Raw genomic sequence first — 24,259 nt, forward strand, 5'->3', positions numbered from 1 at the left:
GTGTCCCTCCTCCTCCTCGCAGGCTGCCCCATCACAGCTCTCTCAGGTCCATGAGAATGGAGACCGTGTCTTCCCAGGCTACTCCCTGCCTGTAAAGCTCTCCTGAATCTTTACAGTGTCACCATGGCTTCAACAGATGTCCTCCCTGGCCAACCCTCCCCTCCCTGACCAGCTCCATTCTCTTTGCAGTCTCTGTTCCAAACTCAGTACCACATCAGGGTTCCTCTCTGGTCTGCCCTTTGCCTGTCTTCACACCACATGTAAGAGCCATGAGCTAGGCCTTGGTGCTTTCCATTTGCTACTAGAGTCAGGGGTGCAGTGCAGAGCTGGCTGCCTGGAAGACACTTATAGAGTCAGAGGGGAGGATGGGGGTATGTGAGCCTGGCAGATGGCTAACTCCAGCCTGGTGTGCAGGGCTTCAGAAGAACCTTGGCCCACCTTACATCCACCTCACCTTGCCTGGGTAGACCTAGGGGCTGCAGGAGGTTGAGTGGCATGGCCTCACAGTCATCAGGGAATGTCCACCAAACTGATAGACATAGCAGGAAGGGGTGCCAATGTCTGAGAGAACCCAGGCCACCTGGCCAGCAGCCCAGGAGGGCCCTACTAAACCTAGAATTATATTGTTCAAGTGGTGATTCCTTCTAAGGCCATGAGCAGTGGCTATGTGTCTCCAATGGAGGATAGGCCAGAAAACACCATCGAGAAACCAGTTTTGCAGAGACATGTTTGGGTAGCCCTAGGATGGCAGCTGGCATTGGGCCAAGAGGTGGCGCATAATTAGTGTTAACACGGTGTGACCTACTTTTGCCTGATTAGTTAATGTATCCTTTGTGCTAGTGATCAACAGATGTTCCTCATTCTTAATTGGTACCGTGGCAATTGTTCCAACCATGCTATTTAATCCTAAGCTGATTGGCTTCCTTAGGTATATAAGACACACACCTATAGGAAGCACCTCTGATAAGCAGCACCTCTGATAGATCGCAAGATGGAGGACTAAAGCCACACCTCTAGGTCGCAGGTTGCAGATAGCAGATCGCACCACTAAGAAGCAACTCTGATGGAAAGCACCTCTGATAGCATGCACCTCTAGCACACACCTTTAGGACGCAGGATGCAGGATGTGCCTCTAAGAAGAAGCAGCAGACCTCTAAGAAATAGTTCCTCTAAAACTTCCTCTAAAATTAGGCAAAGTCATTCTTCCTCTAAGCAAAGTCTCTCTTCCTCTCAAAGCCTCTCTTTCCCTAAAACTAAATGTAAGCAAACCCTCTCTTCCTCCATAAACTAGCGAACAAGCAAGTAAGCAAGGGAAGTAGCCCAGATAAAGATAATAGAAGTAGTTCAGTTCCAGTCCACCTCCGATAAATTACTGCGGGATTGTTGCTGCAGGTGGCAACACAGTTTTGATATGAATTTCTGAAATAAGACTGGGTTTAGGGCATCAATGTTTGTAGTAACTCAATTGACAATAGCTAAGCTATGGAACCAATCTAGGTGTCCTTCAACTGATGAATGGATAAAGAAATTGTGTACATATATACAATAGAATATTACTCAGCCATAAAGAAGAATGAAATTATGGCATTTGCTGGTAAATGGATGGTACTGGAGACTATCAGGCTAAGTGAAATGAGCCAATCCCAAAAAAACAAAGGTCAAATTGGGGGTTGGGGTTGAAGTTTCAACAGAATGGACAGAAGATAATGGGGGATGTGAATGGGAAAGACAATAGAATGAATTAGACATAACTTTCCATGTTCATATATGAATAGATGACCAGTGAAACTCCACATCATGTACTGCCACAAGAATGGAAAGTTATATTCCATGTTTGTATATGTCAAAAGACATTCTACTGTCATGTGTAGCTAAAAGGAACAAATAAAAAAAGTAAATAATTTTTTTTAAGAGACTGGGTTTAGGGAACAACTATGTCCTCCCAAAGTGGTGGTGTTAGGAGCTCGCCCTTGGGTGATTCCCTTGGGTGAGGTCATTTGGTGGGACATGTGACAGTGTCCCCAAGATAAGAGCCAAAGTCCCCATGAGGGCTCAGAGGAAAGGCACCATCTAGTCAGGGCAAGGGACAGCCAGACACCTACCTCATGGGCAGGGTCCTGACACCAGCCTCCCAGATGACCTGAAAGGACTCTGAGAGCTGACAGACCCTTGACAGCACCCAGGGGGCTCCTATCCTGAGGGTCTCCTAGAACCTGCTTCTCCTCTGGGGAGTTCTCACATACTGAGGAAAGCCTGGCTTTATCACCAAGCACGCCCCAACTGTTGAACACCTGAGCAGGCCCTCGGCAGACCTGGCTGGAACACGGTACTTGAGTGAGGCTGTTCCACCTTGGTTCACTGGTGTCTCTGTGGATCGCCACAACAGCCAGGCAGGTCACACCAGATGGTCTTGTGTGTCTCACCAGCGAGGAAGCTGGACTCAGCACTGCAGCCTGGGGTTCTGATCCACTCAACCTGCATCTGTTCTCACCCCTGCCACCCCCACCAGGCTGGACCAGCTACTATGTCCACTGCCCTGCTGCCTCTTCCCAGCCTGGGCCAGCTACTCTGTCCTCCACCCACCTCTTAGGGCCCTGCTGCCTCCACGTTGCCCGGGGCTGGTCAGCCTCCCAGTGCTTGCAGCTCATCAACTTTAAAGAACAAAATAATTTCCTTCACTAAAATAAGCCAGAGAGGGATCTGCCTGGTTTCCTCCTAAATAATGAAGCCCACAGGATGACCTGGCTGCTCACCTGGAGCTCCGTTAGTTAGCTACTACAGCCCAGCCACTGTCACAGGGTGACCCAAACACAGACTAGTCAGCATGTCTCTGAGACATCACATGCACCGTGGTGAAGAAGAGGAATCCCAGTGCCAGAATCAGACACCATAAAAGGTCTGAAGTTGACATCAGCATGCTTTGGGGACACCATGAGGACATTGCCCAAATCAATGTCATTCCTTGTCAGAAAGAGCAAGGTAGAAAACCACTCTGACAACACAGAGGGCTGCTCTGTACCTCTGTCTCCCTGTCTGTTCTCTCCCCATCTCCCTTTCTCTTCTTCTATCTACCCATCTCTCCCTCTCTCTGCCCTCCCTCCCTCCTCCTCTCTGCCCCTGTCTCTCCCAATCCTGTGAAGGTCTGCTCCACACTCCCAGCCCTGTCTCACACAAGAGGACAGGACCTGTGGCCAGCACTGCATCTGGACATGTGTCACACTGGTCTGCATGGCTCCTGCACTTTAAACTGGTGCCACTTTGAATGTCTCACATCCCTAACTAGGCCACAGTCATCCAGCACGGGATGGGCTCCTGCCTGCTCCTGATTTAGGCATTCCCTGAGGCCTCAGCAGCAGGAGCACGCACAGTGGGATCCCCCAAAGCACAGCCCAGAGGAGGCACACAGTCAACGGTGCATGTGGTTTCTGAGCCTCCTGCCCTCAGTCTCCAGAGTGCACAGCATATGCCAGAGGCCTCTAATCTCCATGCCTGCCTGGACCCTGCCCAGGTGCCTATGACAAGCCTTAGATGCCTATCCAGTGCTAAATGGAGCCCCTCCAATAAAATTCACATAGAAATGGCCACAAGTAAACATAGCCAAAATATTCAGTGGAAGAAAAGACACAGGCATTTGCCAACCCTTCACTTTATTCTGGAAAAGTCTCTTCAATTCTGGTCCTATCTTTCTGCCTCTAGAGTATTCATGGCTCCTGTGAACTCCACCTCCAGCAGAATCACTAGGGCAGGGACAATAAAGGGGCAAGCCTGGGGGACATGCACCGGCTCTGTTGAGAGCAAGGACTCATCACAGGGAAAGCCAGGTCCCAGGTCAGCACAGCCCAAGGCCACCTGCCTGGAAGGCATGCAGAAGAGGCTCCAGGGTGGCCTAGGAACCTGCACAGGGAGCCTGCTCCAGGTTGTCCTCATGATCTCCACCATGACAGACGGAGCCTGCACCTGGCATTGTCCCCTAACATCTCTAGGACAACAGCCTGGCGTAGGTGGTTAAGAACTCACAGAGGCCCAGACAGGGACCAGAGCTTGCATCTGGTACACTTGAGGGGGTGCCAAAGTGTGTGCAGAGACCCACTAACTTCCCAAGTGAGATACACCTGCTAGAGAGCAAAACAGATTCCACAGCCCAACCTCAATACTCACCAGGATTTCCGAGATCACAGGTTATGCCCAGGAGCTCCAACAATATGACAACCCAAATGCAAATCCCTCCACTAGGACATATTGAAAAACCTGGGCTGCACCCCACCCGGGACATGGATGCATGTCCATCCTTGGGAAGCCCATGACCCAAAAACCACAGAGAACCCAATGCCCTGGGGCACAGACCTTCCATATAACCCCATCCGTCCTGCAGAAGACGAGCTCACTCATGCTGAGACTGTCCCATCCACATGCCCAGAAGATTAGCAAGGGGGATGTGAGTAAGCAGTTGCTGGTCCTGACTGGGGTTTTGCAGTGTCAGGCTCTCTGCTAGTGACCTCACAGTGACTATCCATGTTACACTCTCAAGGACCCTGGAAAACAGATGTTCCTCTCCCATTCCTGTGTGAGAACATCAACACTTTTGAGGGATTTGTGAAACCGGGTCTGTAAGGTATAAAGCCGCCCGTCTCTCCATTACAGGAATTTTCCACCTCCCAACAACTTGTCAACTTGCACTCCACCTGCCTCTTCTGTTACAGGAATTTCCAGCCTCTCCACCACCTGTCAATCTGTGCTCTGCCCGCCTCTTACGTTACAGGAATTTCCAGCTTACGCTGCCGCCATCTTCCTGCCTCCCACTTTATGTCCTAACATGCTATTGGTCCATCAGTCAGCCTGCAAGAATTCTCCTCCATGATTGGTTCCTCCCAGTCCACGAGATTCCAATATCTGGGAGAAGCCATATGCCATTTTTTTTTTTTTTCTTTTTTCCACCCTGAGTGGACACCTTAGCCGTCCGCATAAATAAAGTCTTCTGCGTGAGATCTCGTGTCTGTGGAGTGTTTTTTCTGGGAGCTATTGGTGAGCCACAACTGAGCCAGCGACCCCTAACATCTGGTGCCGATACCCGGGACGGGCCTTTCCACTGACTAAGCAAGCAGAATCACATCCGATAGCCCCAGCGCCCGCGGATAGAGACTCACCTTCCATTTACCCGAATGCCCAGTTTTCTGCATGCAATGCTGGACTCCAAATTGGTGAGTTCCCCTTAGGCAGGTCCCCTGACCACTTAAACACATCTCAGTTGATCTGAGAAGCGGCTGTTGATAATATCCGGGGCTCTCAAGACTGCCAAGGTGTGGGGGTGCCTGCAACCACGACTTTCATAGTTATGGTTGGTCCTAATGCTGGGTAGAGTCCTGATTTTATGGTGCTGAGATTCTTTCTCAGGGTTTGAGCCTCTTTTTATATTTTTCCATCTTGCTCAAAATCCTGGCCAGGTCCTCAAACTCTCTCGGGTAATGCCTGGTAGATACTGGTACTGGTGACGACCAGACCTGTGTTCTTACCTTCTCATTGCCTAGCATGTGGTTTTGGGATGCCATTAATCACTAGCTAGGTGGGTCTCAGTCTTCACCATGGGATCTAGGACTTCCACCCCAGCAAACTCACCCCTGAGATGTTTATTAAACCATCTCAAATACCTTCACCTGTTCCCTGAATTAGAGTTAAACTGTCCTTTAGATAGTAAGTCAGAATGGTCTATTTATGACACCCTAAATTCTAGCTTTATACTAGGTATAATTATATGCCTAATTATACTAGTTATAATTAAGTACATATGTGGGCGACCTGGTGAATGGAAAGAGACTTTTCCCTTTCGTGTTTTTCCTTTTTCAGGCTAAACTTAATCTCTGCTCTCCTCAAAAACCTGAATACGTTCTCTTGACTTCTCCCCCCCCACTTTTAACCCTTCTTTCTCTTCCCAGTTTGATCCAGCTGAGGAGTCATCTCCTTACAGGCCTCCTACTGCAGAAGCCCCTGTCCATTCCTCTTCTTTGCCTCATTCTGTTTCTCCTTCCACTCCTCCATTCAGCCCACAAAGTCCCCCCACCACATGGTCTCATGTACATGTTCTAACTCCTTTATGGGAGGTGGCTGGTGCGGAGGGGGTAATCAGAGTCCATGTCCCCTTTTCACTGTCCGATCTGTCTCAAATAGAGAAGCGCCTAGGTTCCTTCACCTCCAACACTGCAACCTTCAATAAGGAATTTCAGTACCTTACCCATTCTTATAATCTTACCTGGCATGACATTTACAAGATCATGTCCAACACCCTAACCCCTGAGGAGCGCAGGAGAGTCTGGGCACAGGTGCGCAATTATGCAGATTAGATTCATCAATCAACCCCAACCCACCCCATTGGGGCTGAAGTGGTACCGGATAGGGAGCCCCTATGGAACTATAATACCAAGGCTGGGTGTCTACAGCAGGATAGGTCTCAAACCTGCATCCTTGCAGGTCTACAAAAGGCTACTATTAAGTCCATTAACTATGATAAACTTCAGGAAGTAATACAGGACAGAGATGAAAACCTGTCAGCATTTCTAAGTCGCCTTACAGAGACCATGCTTAGGTACCCTAACCAGGATCCTGAAACCCCAGAGTGACGGCAGCTACTTATGACTTACTACTTTTCCCAAAGTTACCCTGACATAAAGGTCAAATTGAGGCAGTTGGATAGGGGACCCCTTACCCCACAGCCACAGGTTCTAGCAGTGGCATTCAAGGTTTATAACAGAAGGGAAGAAAAAAAAAACAAAAATTAAAATACCAAATGCTGGCCAAAGCCTTTCAGCCAGCTAGACCTGCCCAACTGTCCACCGCTAGGGGCGCCCAAGCTCCCAGAAGACTCAGGAGCCCTGGGTGATGCTTATGGTGGTAGGCAGGCAGATCCCTTTCCTTATAGACACTGGAGCCACCTTCTCAGTGCTGCGGGAATTTGGGGGACCCACTTCCCCTGCCAAATCCTCTATTGTTGGGGTAGAGGGAAAACCATATAACCCCTACAAACGCCTCCAATAAGCTGCCATATAGGACAAATTGGCTTTACTCATTCCTTTTTAATAATTCCTTCATGTCCCATTCCGCTTCTGGGAAGGGACATCCTAACCAAATTGGGTGCCTCTATTTCCTTCTCACCCACCATGCGCCTTAGCCAAGACTCCTCTGCTATTCCTCTCCTTATGACTCTACAGGAATACAGCTCAAACAGAGTCCTCATATCCCATTCCTCCCTCCCTGGTTGACCCCAAGGTCTGGGACACTCATACACCCTCTGTAGCTATATGCTCACCTGTACTCATTCATCTAAAGGACCCAACATCCTACCCAGCCCAGGCCCAATATCCCCTTCCCCAAAGGAGCCTTATAGGACTTCAACCAATCATCCAGGATTTAAGGCAGAAAGGCTTCCTGTGCCCTGCCAACTCACCTTATAATACTCCCATCCTGGCTGTTAGGAAACCTAATGGATCTTACCGTCTAGTGCAAGACCTCCGCATCATTAACTCAGCAGTGGTCCCCATCTTTCCCATTGTATCCAATCCTTACACCCTGCTTTCTTCTATCCCTTCTTCCACCACATACTTTTCAGTGCTAGATTTGAAGGATGCATTTTTTACTGTCCCACTTCACCCTGATTCACAGGATATCTTTGCTTTTACTTGGACTGACCCTTTCACTTGAGTTTCTTCTCAGCTGACCTGGATAGTTCTCCCACAGGGTTTCTGAGACAGTCCCCATCTCTTTGGCCAAACATTATCTCAGGATCTTGCCTCTCTCACATTTGTTTCCTTCTTTCTCTTACGGTATGTTGATGATCTTCTTCTATGTAGTCCCTCTCTTGAGGACTCCCAAAGGGACACAATTAAGCTTTTAAACTTTCTGGCTGACAGGGGTTATAGGGTTTCTCCAGCAAAAGTGCAACTTTCCCAGCCTCAGGTTGTTTACTTAGGTGTCAGCCTCTCACCTGGATTTAAAGCCATCAGTGTACAGAGACAAGCATTAACACAGGACATGCCCACTCCATCCACCGAGGAAGAAATTCTTTCCTTTTTGGGATTAGCAGGATATTTACGATCCTGGGTCCCTAATTTTTCCATCCTGGCAGCTCCCCTATATGAGGCTTCAAAGGGTACTCCCACTGAACCTCTCCTCAACACAGTGAAAGCCCCTTTCCAGATCTTAAGGAAAACCCTTCTTCGAGCCCCAGTCCTATATCTCCCTGATTTAACCAAATTATTATACCTGTTTGTCTCCGAGAAAAGTGGGTTTGCCCTGGGGGTCTTAGGACACATGTTTGGTTCCACTTTTGGACCAACAGCATACCTGTCAAAGAGGTTAGACCCCACGATAAGGGGCTGGGCACCATGTCTTAGAGTATTAGCAGCAGCATTTGTCTTAATTCAGTAATCAAAAAAACTCTCTTTTGGGGCTCCCACTGAAGTGCTCTCACCTCATCATCTGTCTAACCTTCTTATTTATAGAGGTTTGCAAATGCTACCATCCTGTCGGGTGTTAGCCTTACAAACCACTCTTATCGAGGACTCTTCCATTTCCTTTAAAACATGCTCTCCTTTAAATCCAGCCACCCTTTTATCCCTACCTTCCAATATACATGCTTCTGCAACCCATAGCTGCCTTGAGACCCTGGAAGAATTACTTTCCTACCCCTCTAACGTCCAGAAAGGAGCTCTACACAACCCTACTTTCATATGGTTCACTGATGGAAGCTCATTTCTCCAGAAAGGGATCTGATGAGCTAGATATGCCATTGTCTCTCTTAAAAAGGTAATAGAGTCAGGACCACTACCCAACAACACCACCAATCAACAGGCAGAACTAATTGCCCTTACCCGCACATTCACCCTTGCAAAGGGACAATTCCTCACAGTCTACACCCACTCCAAATATGCTTTTCACATTATCCTCTCTCATGCTGCTATCTGGAAAGAGAAAGGCCTTTTTACTACAAAAGGAAACTCCATCACCAACTCTAGTTACATTCTAAAACTCCTTGAGGCTATTCACCTCCCAGCAACTATAGGCCTTGTACAAACACATCAATCATTCATCTCTTTGATGCCCATCAAACACACCAATCATTCATCTCTTCAGGTAATAACAAGGCAGATGAGGAGGCTAAAAGGGCTGCCCTCTCATTCATGCCAGCCCGTATTATGGCTCTCCATGATCTTTTGCCTCCACTACCCCCCAACAGGGAAATACTTTCCTATCTCCATCATCTGTTTCACCCCAAACTTTCTTCACTCTTACAATTTGCTAAAACTCATCTGCAACTGTCCTCCTCTGATATCTCATTTCTGAAGGGACTCTCTTCCTCATGTGAAGTCTGCCTGGGAGCAAATCCTACAGCTGTCAGGTCCCCCATTTTTCCGACCCACCAAGCCTGTGGCACCATCCCAGGGGTAGACTGGCAACTTGATTTCACTCACATGCCCACAGTAAGAAAATCTAAATACCTATTGGTTATGATAGACACCTTCTCGGGATGGACTGTAGCCATCCCCACCTCCAACAAAAGGGCAATAACTGTCTCTACTTCATCCTTCATGAAATCATTCCTTGCTTTGGAGTACCTACTTCCTTCCAGTCAGATAATGGACCTGAATTCATTTCCCAAGTCACCCAACAATTTGCCAAGGCTCTCAGGGTCCCTTGGCATTTCCACATTCCTTTTCACCCAAAGTCATCAGGCAAAGTAGAAAGAGCAAACCAAACTCTTAAAAATGTTTTAACCAAACTCTCTTTAGAACTTCACCTCCACTGGGTTAAACTCCTGCCCCTGGCTCTTCTGTATCTTCGCTCACTCCCAAAGAAACCAACTAATATTTCCCATTTTGATTCAATGTACAGTCGTCCCATCCTGCCCCTGGGATAGTGCCCCTTCCTTCCTTCTTCCTTCTCAAATATCCATTCCTCTCCTAAATCACATTCTAGCATTTCCATGGGGTTATGCTGACTCCACTCTACCCAAACCTTTATCTGGTCTCCTTACCCAACCTCTTCAAATAGGAGACCTAGTTCTTATTTCTCCTCCTCAGGAAGCTACAATCCCTCTATCTCCCAAGTGGCAGGGACCCTATACATTGATCCTGGCCACACCAACAGCTGTCAAGGTACAAAATCTACCAGGATGGCTGCACATTTCTTGGGTTAAGCTGTATTCTCGGTCCACTAACCCTTCTCCAGCTCCTAATCCACAGGCTTCTTCCAACTGATACTCGGCCACTCCTGTGGGATTCCTTTGCCTCAGACTGAAGATCATGGAACCCCCCACACTTTATCCCATTCCAGAAATTGGGAGCCAGACAATTGAAACACCAGAAAACCATGCCCATCCATGAGGACTGGATTCCTGTTTGTAATTTTCCTAACCACTGAATTTTTTTTCCAATAGAATGCCAGCCGAAAAGGGGAGCCCCCTGTCTTTTACTTCCATGTCAACCAATCAGCTTGTATTACAGAAAATATCAGGATCTCACAAAAAATTGGAGCCTGGCTACAGATGTGCCCCCAGAGGAACTATCAAGTCCCCAACTCTTCCTGCCACAATGATATCTCTCCCTTGAACCAGCTCTACGTCCACACTCAGCAGGAAGTAATTACAGAAGACTGACCTTCATCCATGTACCCCCCAAATTTTTTTATATAAAAGAAATGGGGGAATGTAAGGTATAAAGCCGCCCGTCTCTCCCATTACAGGAATTTCCTGCCTCCCCACCACTTGTCAATCTGACCTCTGCCTGCCTCTTCTGTTACAGAAATTTCTGGCCTCCCCACCACCTATCAATTTGCGCTCTGCCTGCCTCTTACATTACAGGAATTTCTGGTTTACGCTGCCGCCATCTTCCTGCCTCCCACGTTACGTCCTAACATGCTATTGGTCCATCAGTCAGCCTGCAAGAATTCTCCGTGATTGGTTCCTCCCAGTCCGCGAGATTCCAATATCTGGGAGAAGCCATATGCCATTTTTTCTCGTTTTTTTCTTTTTTCCACCCCGAGCGGACACCTTAGCCGTCCACATAAATAAAGTCTTTTGCGAGAGATCTCATGTCTGTGGAGCATTTTTTCTGGGAGCTATCAGTGAGACACAACTGAGCCAGCAATGCCTAACAGTGTCCACAGACCCCAACCATTGCATTCCTGGAGCAGTATCCCTCCCAGAAGTGGACCCGTGAGTAAGGTCTTAATCTAGGAAAGAAACAACCCTCCAAAAGTTTCACTGTTGAAAAAAGAAAAAGTTTACCAGGGTCTTATATTAAAGCACATTAAGAAGACAATGCCCCCATGACAAACTGATCTGTGGAATCATTAGTAATATCATTTTCTTTTCTCTTCCTCTAGAGGCTAGAAATGTTTTCTTTGAGCAGAAAATATCCCCTCTCCAATGAAGGGGAGGAGAAGTTTCAGAGACCTGGACCACCTTCCAGTACTCCTTCCCTTCTGCCGAAGCTCTGTTTCAGTCTGCCCACACCATCTAGCACCTTTAACACCATTGCTCAAGGGAGAGATGGAGATTTGCAGAGATATGCAGACTGAGTGCATCATCTCTGGCTCACCTTGTGGGAACACACCCAGCTGCAGAGCTGGTCACAACCAAGGTTCAGATGTGAGCTGGTCAGGAACCGCTCTGCCCACCCACCTCCAAACATGCTTCAGGTGCACCTGTCTGACCAGCATCTGGCAAGTCCCATCATGGGGATGCCTTCCCCACATCCTGGCTGGTTGTTCCTGGGCAGTACACACACACACACACACACACACACACACGCCCATGGGGATTCCCAAGCACACCTGGGTGGGGTGGGGGTCACCACTCTCTTTGTTCATACACATTCACTGATGTGTCACTTCTTTCAAATGACACCATTGTGATTTCCTAAGTGCATTCTCCAAATAGAAACACACCCTTCTGGGATAAGCCCTAAACCTTTCTCCAATCCTGACCCTGCTAGCAAAAATGTGACAGATGACAGAAACAAGCACAGAGCCACACCACAAGCCTGGCTGGCAGTGTTGGGGGTCAGAGCACCAGGTGAAGAGGCAAAGCCTCCTGCACCAATGGCCCAGGCAAAATCCTCCTGACCTGGATCCCATGTGGGGATCACACAGGGACAGACCAAGCCTGGAGAGGGGGAGTCAGAAGCACAATGCATCTGCCTAGCACACAGCAGAGCTAAAGGAACAGCCCTGTATGTGCCCAGGAATGGCTGGCCAACAGGACGAACCCTGGCTCCTGAGTGCTGAATGAGGAGAGGTGCTGTTAGGACTACCACGCATCCTCAGGGAGCACAGGCAAATGGTGACTTTGATGAATCAGTTTCCAGAAATCTCATCAGCCTCTAACTGTCAACACACTTGGGTAATATTCAGTATGATGGTTTACAAATTGTGCTCCAGAGCTTTCAAAGTGAATCTTGTGCTGAAAATGTTCTGTTCATTATGTATTTTAGTAACTTCTAACCCTGCAGTAAAAGCATGTGCTCAGACCCATGATATTCTCAGTACACATCAAAGGGCAATCCTGCAAATTTTGAATAGTAGACAAATTTGATGTGTTTGGGCCTTGGGCGAAGCTTCTACTACCTGCATTCAGTGGAATCATGTCCTGAGATTTCCAGGAGACCCTTGCTTCCCTTGGCCACTCCCCATCCTTGTGAATCAGATTTTTTTCAATATTGGGCAATCAGAACTCACAGGAAGGTAGAGGGCGAGATTTGAGGACTGCAGTCATCAGTCACGAGTTCTGTGCTTCCATCACACTGACTGATGATTGTCATTTGTCGATTTATAACGAAAAATTGTGTATATTTTAAAATCTTAAAATGTATTTATCAAGTACTTATACTTCACTAGGGTAACTTTGATGAATAAATAAAATAATGTCTTTGGAAAACATCTTCTGATTTTGTAATATAATACTGCCTTCGATATTATCAATTAAAATGTATTAGCTGAGTGGACTGGAAATGTAGCTCACCAGGTAGAGGACATGCCTAGCATGCACAAGGTCCTGGGTTCAATCCCCAACACCACCAAAATATAAATAAATAAATAAATTTTATATATATATATATATATATATATATATATATATATATATATATATATTTTAGCTGAACTCCAGGACCAGAAGTTCAGAGAAGATTCCCTGTGCTCTCTGCTCCACAGGGCCCCTCCTGATCCTCATGTCCCACAGAACAGCCCAGCTTTTCAATGTTCTGAGACTTGCTGATAGCGGTCCCTGTTCCTGAGCAGGGAAGAGATGGAGGAACAGGAAGGAACAGACTGTGTCATAGGATGCACAATCCAATGCTGGGCCTGTGGGAAGGAGAGAAGCAGCAGGGTGAGTCCAAGAAGCCAAGGTGGGCATCCTCTCTCTGGGCTCCCAGCTTGTCCTCCCAGAGACTGGAGGCATGGAGGTGGTCAGAGCCACCTAGCACATTAGCACCAATTAACTGTCAAGGAATCCATCAGCACTTCATGCTCAGACCCAAGGCAGGACACAGGAAGCAAAGAGAGCCCTATGCCGGGACCTTCCACCTTTCAGACTGGGGCACTTCCACACATTCAGGATTGGGTCCATGGACTTCCATCTGATTTTTAGGGGAGCCTGTGACTTGTAAATATTCCAAGACCTACTTTCCTATGGCAGTAGCCCACAGAGTTGGGGACTCCCAGCTGACCCGTGAGAAGGGCTAGGATAGGTTGTATCTCTCACTCTTTCTACACTTCTCTCATGAACATTTCACCATGTAAAGAACATACTAAGGTAGGAGTATACATATCACAGACAAGCACACGCATGTTCTAGGAGAGGGCAAAAAAGGGTCTGTCCAGAGCTGGATGATGGGAGGCCTCGAGGGGATGCTGCCAGCTAGACTTAGCATCTAAGTTGAACAGGCAAGAACTGACCCCCACCCATCACCTCAGTCCTGTAGGACCTGCCTTCTGTTCCTTCTCAAGGCCACACCAGAGAAAGTCCTCCGCAAGCCTAGGGTCTAATTCCAGCCTCTACTTCATGATGTAAGAACTTGAAAGGGTTTTATTTTCTATTTGGACAGAGTCCCAGAATAGAGTTTTCTTTGGTCTTAACTTTTAGAAACTTCCATAGGGCACTTTGCCCCTCCAGGTCTCAGTGCAAGTGTCCCCAACACAGCAGCATGCAAGAAACTACAGCTACTTCATGTTTCCAGATAAGGAGTAAATCCCTCATGGGTAGACAAGGTCCAGTTCCCTCAGGGTCTAAGGGACATTGACACTGGACTTAAAATTTAACTCAAAACACAACCTAAATGCCAAAGTCTAAAAATCAAGTACAAGAAAAATTTGGGTCCTAAAAATGTTCTGCAAGGAGTGGACAAAACTGGTATTTCTAATGGAAATGCAGGTTCTCCTAAACGCCCCATCAGAATATGAGAACCACATATGCCCCTGTGAAGGAATGGGAGCCTGGTGTGGGTCTTAGAGAAAACCCACAAGCAAATAAAATAGTGTCACTTACAAGTTTAGATCCGAATAGTACCAAAGGGTGAGCTTGTTTTTCAGTGTTTTAAAAATCCAGTCACAGTAACCAAAGAATATTCATAGGAGCAAATGTCACCCTCTGCAGATGGGGAGCTCAGTGCCCAGCCCAGGAGGGGCAGGGAACATGTCCACACCCTGGAGTTGCGAAGATCAGATGGTGTGCACTCAGCACTTTGGTTGAACAACTGAGATGAGCTATCATTTGTGGGTTTCACTGTTGCTCTTTTCCTAAAGAACATTAGTATTTCATCCACTAAAACACCCTAATAGAGATAAGAAAAATGAGAGACAAGTCAGTCTTAGAAATTCCCTTTTCCCAAATTTCCCAAATATTTGCAGGCTTGTTCAAAATCCAGGGCTGTGGAGGAGGCCAGGGCTTGTGGATCACTGAGCTGTGGTCTCCGAGTCCCATTGGCCAGCTTCGTCTGAGCTCTACATCCACTCTGTTCAAAGTCCAAGCTATTCCCAGAGTCAAGTATGAATGATGCAAAAACCCTATGTGACTTTCCTCCTGCCCAAGAAGGGAAATCACTTTTCTGGTCAAATATTAAAATACAGCTTGGTAACAAGTAGAGTTTTCACATTGAGCTCTCTGCCCCCACTAGTCACAGACCACCCAGACCAGCAGAACCCCTAAAAGTCAGTGCTCCCCAGACAGAGGCACACATTCTCTTCCTAGACATTAGCCTGCACCTATTGACATTTCCAGAGAGTCTGGAGATGGAAGAAGACCTGCTGTCTGAAGAGTAGCAAGGGCCACGGGACTCTGCTGACTTTCCCAGCCCTCCACTAGAACTTGTGCCTGAGCCTTACCCACAGAGCGGCTCCCAGCTGGGGCCTACAACTCTGGGGATAGCTGGCCTGTGAGTCCTACTGCTCTGCCTGCAACCCCCCTAGGGCACTTTAGCCAGCCCCATGCTCCCCATCTGCTCCACTCCCCTTCCTTTTTCTCTAACTTTCAAGAATCCCTCCTCACTGGTCCACCTCTGGTCCCAATCTATCAGTAATCTGAGGGATCATTTTGAATTGAAAGTCAGATGCCGCCCTCCCTTCTCAGACTCTGAAGCCCCCTTCCCTCCAGCAAAACCAACATCCTTGCCATGGCACAGGGACCAGTCAGTGTGACATGCCCACCCTCCAGCCCCAGTAGCCTCATGCGCCCATGGAAATTTCCTCACCTGAAGGCTCCCACCCACCCCACACTCCTCTCTAGCACCTCCCTGGACTTCCAACTCACTCAGACAACCTTCCTGTGAACACCAGCCCTCCCCTTGAGTTCCTGCCACAACAGGGCACCCCAGGCCCAGCCCCAGGCCTCCCCTCTCTGACTGTGGGAATCTCTCATGTGCTGTGCTCAGGCACCTTCTCAGGCTGGAGGATGGGAAGCTCAGCTTTGGTGGCCAGCCTACTCCAGCATCTAGAAGAGCACAGGGAATACAGTAGGTTCCCAATGAACAGCAGAAGCAGTAGTACTAGTTGTGAGGCTTTTCTAGAGAATCAAGGAATGACCCTCACACATTTCAACCTGAGCCAACCTCTCTCTGCAGGGGAGCCCTAATACAGGAGCAGGAGGCAGGAAGTTTGCCCCAGTGGGCAAGAGAAACCCAGCTCCCACAGCCAGGGCCTGCAGAGTTCCAACTGAGTGCTGGAATGGGCCTCAGGATGGAAAGCACTATGGGATGACAATCTTGGACCACCAAGAGCCTAGGGAAGGAGCTGGTCCCAGCCTGGGTGAGAAGGCAGGAGTTAGCAGAGACAGGAAGCAAGAAGAGCTGGTGAGAGGGAGGCAAGCAGGTGCTGCACAGAAGAAAACTAGGTGACTGGCCTCTGCAGCATAGAGAAGGACTGGCAGAGAAGCTCCTGAACTCAGCTCCAGTCCGACTTCACCAATCTCAGCTCCCAACAGGTCCCCAAGAACAAGACCTGACATCATGCTTAGCTCTGGCGTCTACCTCCATACCTGGTCTCCCTCTATCCCTGATCCCCTCATTCCTGATCCCCCCATTCCTGATCTCATTCCATACCTGATCTCCTCCATCTCTGATTTCCCCATGCCCTATCCCCTCCATATCTGTCCTTCCTTCATACCTGGTCTGGCTCCTCACTGCTCACCCCCCATGTGGAACCTAGTCTCACTGGCTTGCCTCAGCAAGAGCCCTGCTAGGTAGCTCAGTCAGGGTCCCCTCACCTAATCTCTCCTGAGCCTTCCTTGCTCCTGCTTGGTTTCTGCCCCATCCTGTTTCCCACCCACCTGGCTCTGCACTGTCCTGGAAGTGCTTGCACTGAGCCCACCCTCTCCCTTGGCAGGCTCTGCTAGACTAGCATCTTGAGTTATTTCCGCACAGTTTTAACATGTGTCACAAAAACTGACTCCAACAGAACCCAATATATGCACTTTTTCATTAAAAGCAGTAGAAAATACTTTGGCTATGAGCATGCATCTAGGCAAGGACACAGTCAGCTGTGTGCCCTCTGTGATTCTTCCAAGGCCTCTGGGCATCACAGAGGAAGTCTCATCACGATGCTGCTTACAGTTCAGTCATAGTCTCAACGCCACCTTGTATTCTAAAGTCTCACTCATGCTTTCCACTGTTAAGACCACTCTCCTCTCTCCCCGCATGGATTAGGCATAAATCACTAAGCACACAATCACATGCACGCCCTTACACGTGGAATGTGGGACCTCGAACCTGATTCCCTCAGGTTCTGCTGGGGAGATGGGGAAGTTCAAAGCTTTGCTGCCTCCTGGCAATCATTTGCAGAAGAGAATGGTGCCCAGGAAGGTTAAGGACTCATCCAAGTCACAGGGAACCTGAGGTCTTTCACCTCCAGGCAAGTGTGCACTATTACTGCAATAATGAAGCAGTCACATTTGTTTAAAGAGTGACAGTTGTGCCACCAGCAGGTGTCCTGGGGGGCTGTGGATGTAAGAGGAGGTGCGTGGTCTGTGATGCTGTGTGAAAGGTCAAGCCTGTCATGCAGAGACAGGACAGCACGAGCTCACCACTGGAACAACAAAGCTGTCACCAGCTTCTGTGTGCACATGCAGGTGCGTGGCTGTGCGTGTGTCTGTGTGTGTCTGTGTGTGTCACATGAGAAAAGACACGGCCAGATGCACAGCAAACCAATGACACTGAATGCTGGCCATGTGCACAGTTGTAACATAAACATCTGCATCTTCTACAGTTGTTCAGTTTATTACAAGGGAAAGTGACCAAGGCCAGTCCTCTCTGCAGGCTCTGAGCTGAGGTCATGGCTGAGGCCCAGCAGTGAGCCAGTTTGCTGAAGAGGTATCCTCAGGATGGCCTTGCAGGTTGGTGCAGCTAGGAGTCCAGGTTCTGCTGGTTTTCCTTAAGCTACTTCCCATTTTTGCTCCCAGGATCTGTGTCCTGGGTCCTGGCACCAGGGGAGGGTGAAGCCCTACCTTCTTTTGAGTTCGAACAGCAGTTCCAGGATGCAGTCCCTGCACACACTGCCCAACGGTCCTTACCTGTTCATCTCCAGCGCACGCATGCCGTATTTGCTCTCGATCGGGTACTTCCCTGGCTCACTGGCCTGGCAGATCACACTGCCATCTTTGTACCTGGTCAAGGAAACCTCTATTTTAGTTTAAAGCAGACCTTGACCCAACTGTAGGCAACCTTGACCCAACTCCACACTGCCCTCTAACATACCTCCTCTGCCAATGCCTGGCCCCTTTCTCAGCACCACACAGGGGATCCCATAGGCATTATATCTGTTTTGAGTTTGTTTTCCAGATTTTTTTCATATTTTTAGTTTTTTGCAGTATTGGAATCAAACCTAGGTGCACTCTACAACTGAGTTACCCCAGAACTTTTTATTCTTAACTTTGAGAGAGGGTCTCACTACTTTGCACAGCCTATCCTCAAACTTAACAATTCTCCTGCCTCAGCCTCTCAAGTAGCTGGAACACAGGTGTGCACCACTGAGACTGGCTGTTTTGGGTTTTCTTACAGGCTGTGCTATTAGGGTTATCCAGACAACCTTTGGCCTACAGTAGGCCACATCCAAACATCTGCTTGAACCTTGTCAGAAATTATCATTGTCCTGAAGGGCAGGACTCCCACAGCTGTGTTGAGGGTGGGAGCCTGGCCCCCTGCCTGCCTCCTGACAGCATGGATCCACAAGGGAACGTACACAGAGATATTGATTTTGCAGCAGATGCTGAAGTAAGCAGGGCCCACGGGGTGTGAAGATCTAGTTCTTCAGCTCCCACACTGTTTCCCAAAGTGAGTCCTACCACAACTAAGGGCTTGGTGCACAGAACCAGCAGTGGTGCTGAGGTCACTGGGTGAGACTGAGCATGCACACACAGGCTGCTGCAGGGAGCTGCCCTCAAATGCTCTGGAAGATCAGCTGAATCAACGTTACTATTACTAAATGGACATTTTGTGAGTTCCTATTAGCCTATCTCCACCTGGTGTTCCTCCAGGAATCCTTGTTAGGACGCAGTGGGACCTTGTCCCCGCAAAGCAGAGTCCCTTACCATTGTACCACGGGTGTGGGGAACCCCTGCATGATGAAGCAGAGCTTCATGGACTTCCTCTCCCAGGCGGTGTGGGACCTCAGGTGCACCAGGATCACAGGGGCCCTGCTCATGCACTCCTCAAATACATGTCTCTCCCATGCCAGCTTGTCCTCCACCTGTCCCAGAGGAGCAAGAGTGGTCGGGTATGGTGAGGCATGGCTGGCAGTCAGGCACTCAGGCACCTGTAAGGGGACCAACCGTGTCCACTCCTGGCCCCCCACTGGGCAGTGCAGAACCAGATGCCTCCTACCATCTGCTATAGGGCGTTTTGTCTAGTTTGTCACGCGCCTAAGACAGTGCCAGGTACAAGTTCTCCTCCAACTGGGCCAGCTCACTGAAGAACCGCTCCCACTTGGCCTCTCCATAGGAAGCCACCAGGGACTGGTACCTGTAGGGCCAAGGGGCTGTGCTACATCAGGGTGCAGATGACCCGGTGGGCTGACAGGCCATGGCCCTCTTGCACATCCCTGAGCAGGTGCAAGAAGATGTGAGAGATGCCACCTCCACTTATTTTACCTTTATTTTTAGACTATATTTTAGGAAAGACATTGTGAAGAAGAGCATGTGTATGAGTTGTGAACAGAGCAAGGTAGGAGGTGCAAGCTCAGGTGTGCTCAGTCCTCTCGGGCTTGGACAGGCTCCACTGCAACAGCTGACCATCTTCAGAGCCAGGGAGTGGCCGTGGGCAAATGCCCCACACACACCAGCCACCTGCGGCACTCTAGGGGAGCCTGGGTGTGTGGGCTGGAGACACGCATAGAACAAGCACCACTGCACAGCCAGAAGGTTGGTGTGACTTTACTGAAGAGCAGGGCGAGCTCCTTGCTCCTCATGTACATGCAACTCATGCACAGTAGGTTCTTAATAAAGATGGTGCCACTGGAGTGAGGCAGGTGACCTCTTCAGTTTATAAAATAGAGGGCCTGGTTGTCCTCCAAGGTCAGACCAATGGCGAGCTCCTGTGACTGGCTCTGACCTGATGTGACAAGGTGCTAAGCAAGGTGAGTCCACTGGCACACAGCTCCCAGAACCTGGTCTCCTGTGGGGGCTGTGGTTTCTGAGCAAATGTGAGACTGAACAAAGCCTTTAAACACACAGTTCAGAAAAAAAGCCTGTGTTCTAGAAAGGTAGACAGGATAAAACAAAAGACTTGGTGTCTTCAATCCATGAGGATGGAGAGCAGGCTGGCTCCTTTCAACCTGCCTTGGTGAGCCCCTCCACTCCACCCGACTCCACAGCGCCATAGCTGCCTCCAAACCAGGAGTGTTCTCAGAACCAGGCCCCACATGCCAACTTTTTCTCCCCTCTTCGTCATGCATCCCAGAGGCCCCACCAGAATGGGGCTTTTCTTGTTACTCCTGAGGATTCCACCCCACTGGTGGAAAAGTCTCCCCACTGTCCCTTTCTCTTGAAACTCTATTCCTCCCCACAAAGCCCTTTCTCCTTGAGCCACAGAGCTCCACCTATTTCTTCTATGGGCTTTATAATGATAAAGCCTTTGTCCTTTGTCCTCCCCAGGAGGGAAAGGGCCAGACCACTGTACTCAGTTAGTGCCTAATAAATGCCCATAGTCCACTCTAGGACTCGGGAGGTAATCTGGTGAGCAGTGAGTTGGGTCAGGCTGTGTGGGATGCTTGGGAAGGAGGAGCTACCTTGGGAACTCAGAGCTGATGCAGCCTTGAGCTTAGCCATTGGGGGTGGGCACCAGGCCCCAAAGTTAGGACATCAGAGTTGGGGGAGCCTTGTGCCCAGGGTGTTGGGAAAGTCATCCAGATCAGAGGTGACCATGGGTGTCCTGCAACCAGGTACAGGGCTCCTGTCCAAGGCCCTTCCCACAACCCCACAGGCTTGACTGCATGTTGGCAGCTGCCCAAACCCCAAATAAAATTCTGACGTGGTGTTACAAGCTTGGGAAGTGTGAGATCAGAATTCCAGAAAATTCTGCAGCTTCTTCACAGGAAGCATGAATGGAAGAACCATAAGCTCCAGAGACGAAGCCAACATCACTCTACCATGTCAACAGGCCTTCCTTATCACTTCTGACATGTGGCCCCAAATCCCTGCTCTCGATTCTATTTCACCCAGGTGTGCTGGCTCCCTCTCAGTCAGTCAGGGGTCATTTCACCCCCTGTGCTTTCCACATGCCTCTGCCAGGTGGGCTTCTCCTGGATCCTAAATGCTAACTCCTGCTTATCCTTTGGCTTCTGCACAGAGTCAGCCCCTGTGGCATCGCCTGGACGCATGGCTGCCCTGTTCCTTCCCTGCCCTCACTCTCCCTGCAGAGCATGTCCGTGCTCCTAAGCATTCACAGGGGAAGGCTGGTGGCACTTGCTTCACATTTGACCGAGTCCCCACCAGACAAGAAGATGCTCCTGCTTCCTCCCTCCCTGGTGCCAACTCTAGAAGTGTGTGTCTGTAGAGCAGGGAGCACATGCTTCCCAGGTGTAGTGAGCCCCTAATGACAGTGACAGAGCAGAAGGTCTTGTGTCTGCCTCCCACAGTCAAAGCAGCTGGGGCCGGATGCGGGTGAACCCTTGCCACCCACTCTTGAAACCTAAAACACAGAGCCCAGGTTTGTTCTTCATGGAGGGCACCACCCTGACACTCTATGGTTCAGAATGAACATTGATCTGGAGCATCCTCCCCTCTGCCCATGATCAGCATGTAGAGAAATGTCTCTATCCCTTTGCCACCAGTTGAGGAGGATTCTGGGCTGTGGGAAGAATTAGTAGGAGGTTGCCTGTGTGTTCACTCTAGAGGGTGAGCCCCAGGACAGCCAGAACTCAGGGCAGCTATCCTTCATTAGCATGGAATTGAGGGTGTCAGAGGGCACTTCTGATCCACTGCATCCTCCAGGACCACTGAGCTCCACAGTGCACAATGCCCCTTCAACATCTGGTTTGGTTTGGTTGTATTTGGGAAAACCCAGGGACTCACACCCACCAGGCCGGTACCCTACCACTGGGCTACTTCCCCAATCCTTTTCTAATTTTTATGACAGCATTTTGCTACGTCTCTGAGGCTGGCCTCAAAATTATGATCTTCCTGTCTCAGTTGGGATCACAGGTGTATGTCACCACCCAGTCAAGGTGCCCTGATTCACCTTTGTTCAGGTTGGTGGACTATTACTTGCATGTACGTAAGGAACTCGGTGATGTGATAACGCTTGGGGCTGGTGTGCAAGGTGAAGCATGAACACAGGGCACAATGTACTTCACCTCTCAGCCTCCTCACAAGGGAGCACAGCAGCCTCCCACCCAGGGAAACTCACAGGTCCTGGAAGCTCATCAAACTCCAACCGGCACTTATCTCCACGGAGGGAGGACCACTCTCCAGGTGCCTCTGAGAGTGGCAGGCTGTAAGGCCAGGAAGGATCCAGTTCCACAGCAGGGTGGGGGTCAACACTGGCCAGCTCCACCATGTCCACATGTTCAGTATCCATGGCCACATGCTCACCAATGGCATTTACTGTGTTAAGCCACAGCTGGGAAAGCCATCAGCCACCAGCAACTCATATCTGGTCTTCAGCCAGACCAACTACCAAGCCCCAGTGATTCAGGAAGATGTGCAACAGCTAGGACCATCACAAAAGCCATTTTTGCTAAAACTGTGGAATCACTGTAACCAGCTCCCAGTTTCTTTGCATTAAAGACCTTTACTCTCCCCTGCCTACCAGTGGGGACACTGAGGGACAGGAACTCATGCACTATATTCAAGACACACTGATGTACAACTGATAAAAATAACATGCTACAGCTCGAATCTTCTCTGTCCAGTTCCCAGAACTTAAATACAGAGAGAAGAAACCTTTTAAAAACAACCCGACGAATTTTAAGTTTTAAATACTTAAAAAGGCAGATTGTTTTAGTGTCTACATTTTGAAGTGATTCTTTAGCAAAAGAAATTTTCATTTAGCAATAAAATCAATTTATGTGGCAAAATTTGCTGAAGGCACTTGAAAGGTAATTCAGAGTTAGTCTTATAAGCTATACATTGGTTAGATTAAATAGGTTACTCCATTATAAAACAATTCTCAATAAGAGGCACATTTGTAGCTCAGTGGCACACCACTTGCCTAGCATGTGTGAGGCAACAGGTTTGAGCCTCAGCACCACTTACAAATGATTAAAATAAAAGTGTGTCCATCCACAAATAAAAGTATTTAAAAAAGAGCCACATTATCCCAAGTCTCATTATTCCTTCAGGTTTAGCCCATTGTCTACAGATGTAGAGAAAATTTTTTAGAAACAGTAGGAGAGCTGGAGAGAAATATAAAGTATCAATCTGTTCATTTTGTTCTTTAAAATAAACAAAGCGATACCACCAGCTGTTTTCCCACCACCTGGGAATAATTTTAAACTGACATTGCTACTCTCTCTCCAATGACACTTTGCCCTCTGAGCCACCTCCACTGAATGCAAAGTATGACGATTTATGGAGCCCCTCATGGCCCTTCAGTTTCCACTGGGACAACTGCTTCAGCCCTGGTTCCCGCTTTGGAAGATGACCTTGCTGGGATCAACAGCCCTCTGCCACTGTTCCTTAATAGCCAAAGAGGCTATAAGTGGAAATCCAAACTCCATCTCCGGGGGTTGGCTTGGATGCTCTCGAGTGTGCAGAAAACTCCTGAGGAGGTCGGGAGCCAGGGACCCCCAGCCCCAAGTACCTGAGCTGCAGCCCCCAGGTGGCAGAGCATGAGACTCACTCCAAACGTCCCTTCTGGGATTCACAGGGTTCACACAGTGAAGGCTCAGTACGTGCAGAGAAAGGGCAGGGTCCATGCCCCTCCCAGGCCAAACTGCAGCTGAACCCTCTCTGCCATCCTGCCCTGGTCTCTCCCAGCCTACAAGCCACTGAGTCTGCTGCTGAGCAACTGGGGGGCTGCTGGGCAGTTACTTTCTTTCATTCTCATGCTCCTCCTCCAACACACTCAGCTGCTTCACACAGAGCCAGCAGGTTGTCACCCCTCAAGGTCTGGCTAGAAGTTCTCTGTGCAGATAACTGCTGCATAAGAGACCTCTGGGCAGATGACCCGGAGAATGCTCTCCTGGACAGACATTAGTAACAATTAGATGTCCCAGAAAATCAATGACAAGCATCCTAGCAGACATCACTTGCTTTATACACACAACCATCTTGGCAATACGTGCACAGAGC

General features: G+C 48.9%; 1 pseudogene; it reads right to left on the reverse strand.

Annotated features, from left to right (window-relative positions):
* The window catches only part of LOC124979393 (myomesin-2-like), a 460,208-nt pseudogene that overhangs the window by 434,188 nt on the left and 1,761 nt on the right, over positions 1–24,259 (reverse strand).

Source organism: Sciurus carolinensis, chromosome 3 (genome assembly GCF_902686445.1).
Source record: "Sciurus carolinensis chromosome 3, mSciCar1.2, whole genome shotgun sequence".
NCBI lineage: Eukaryota > Metazoa > Chordata > Mammalia > Rodentia > Sciuridae > Sciurus > Sciurus carolinensis.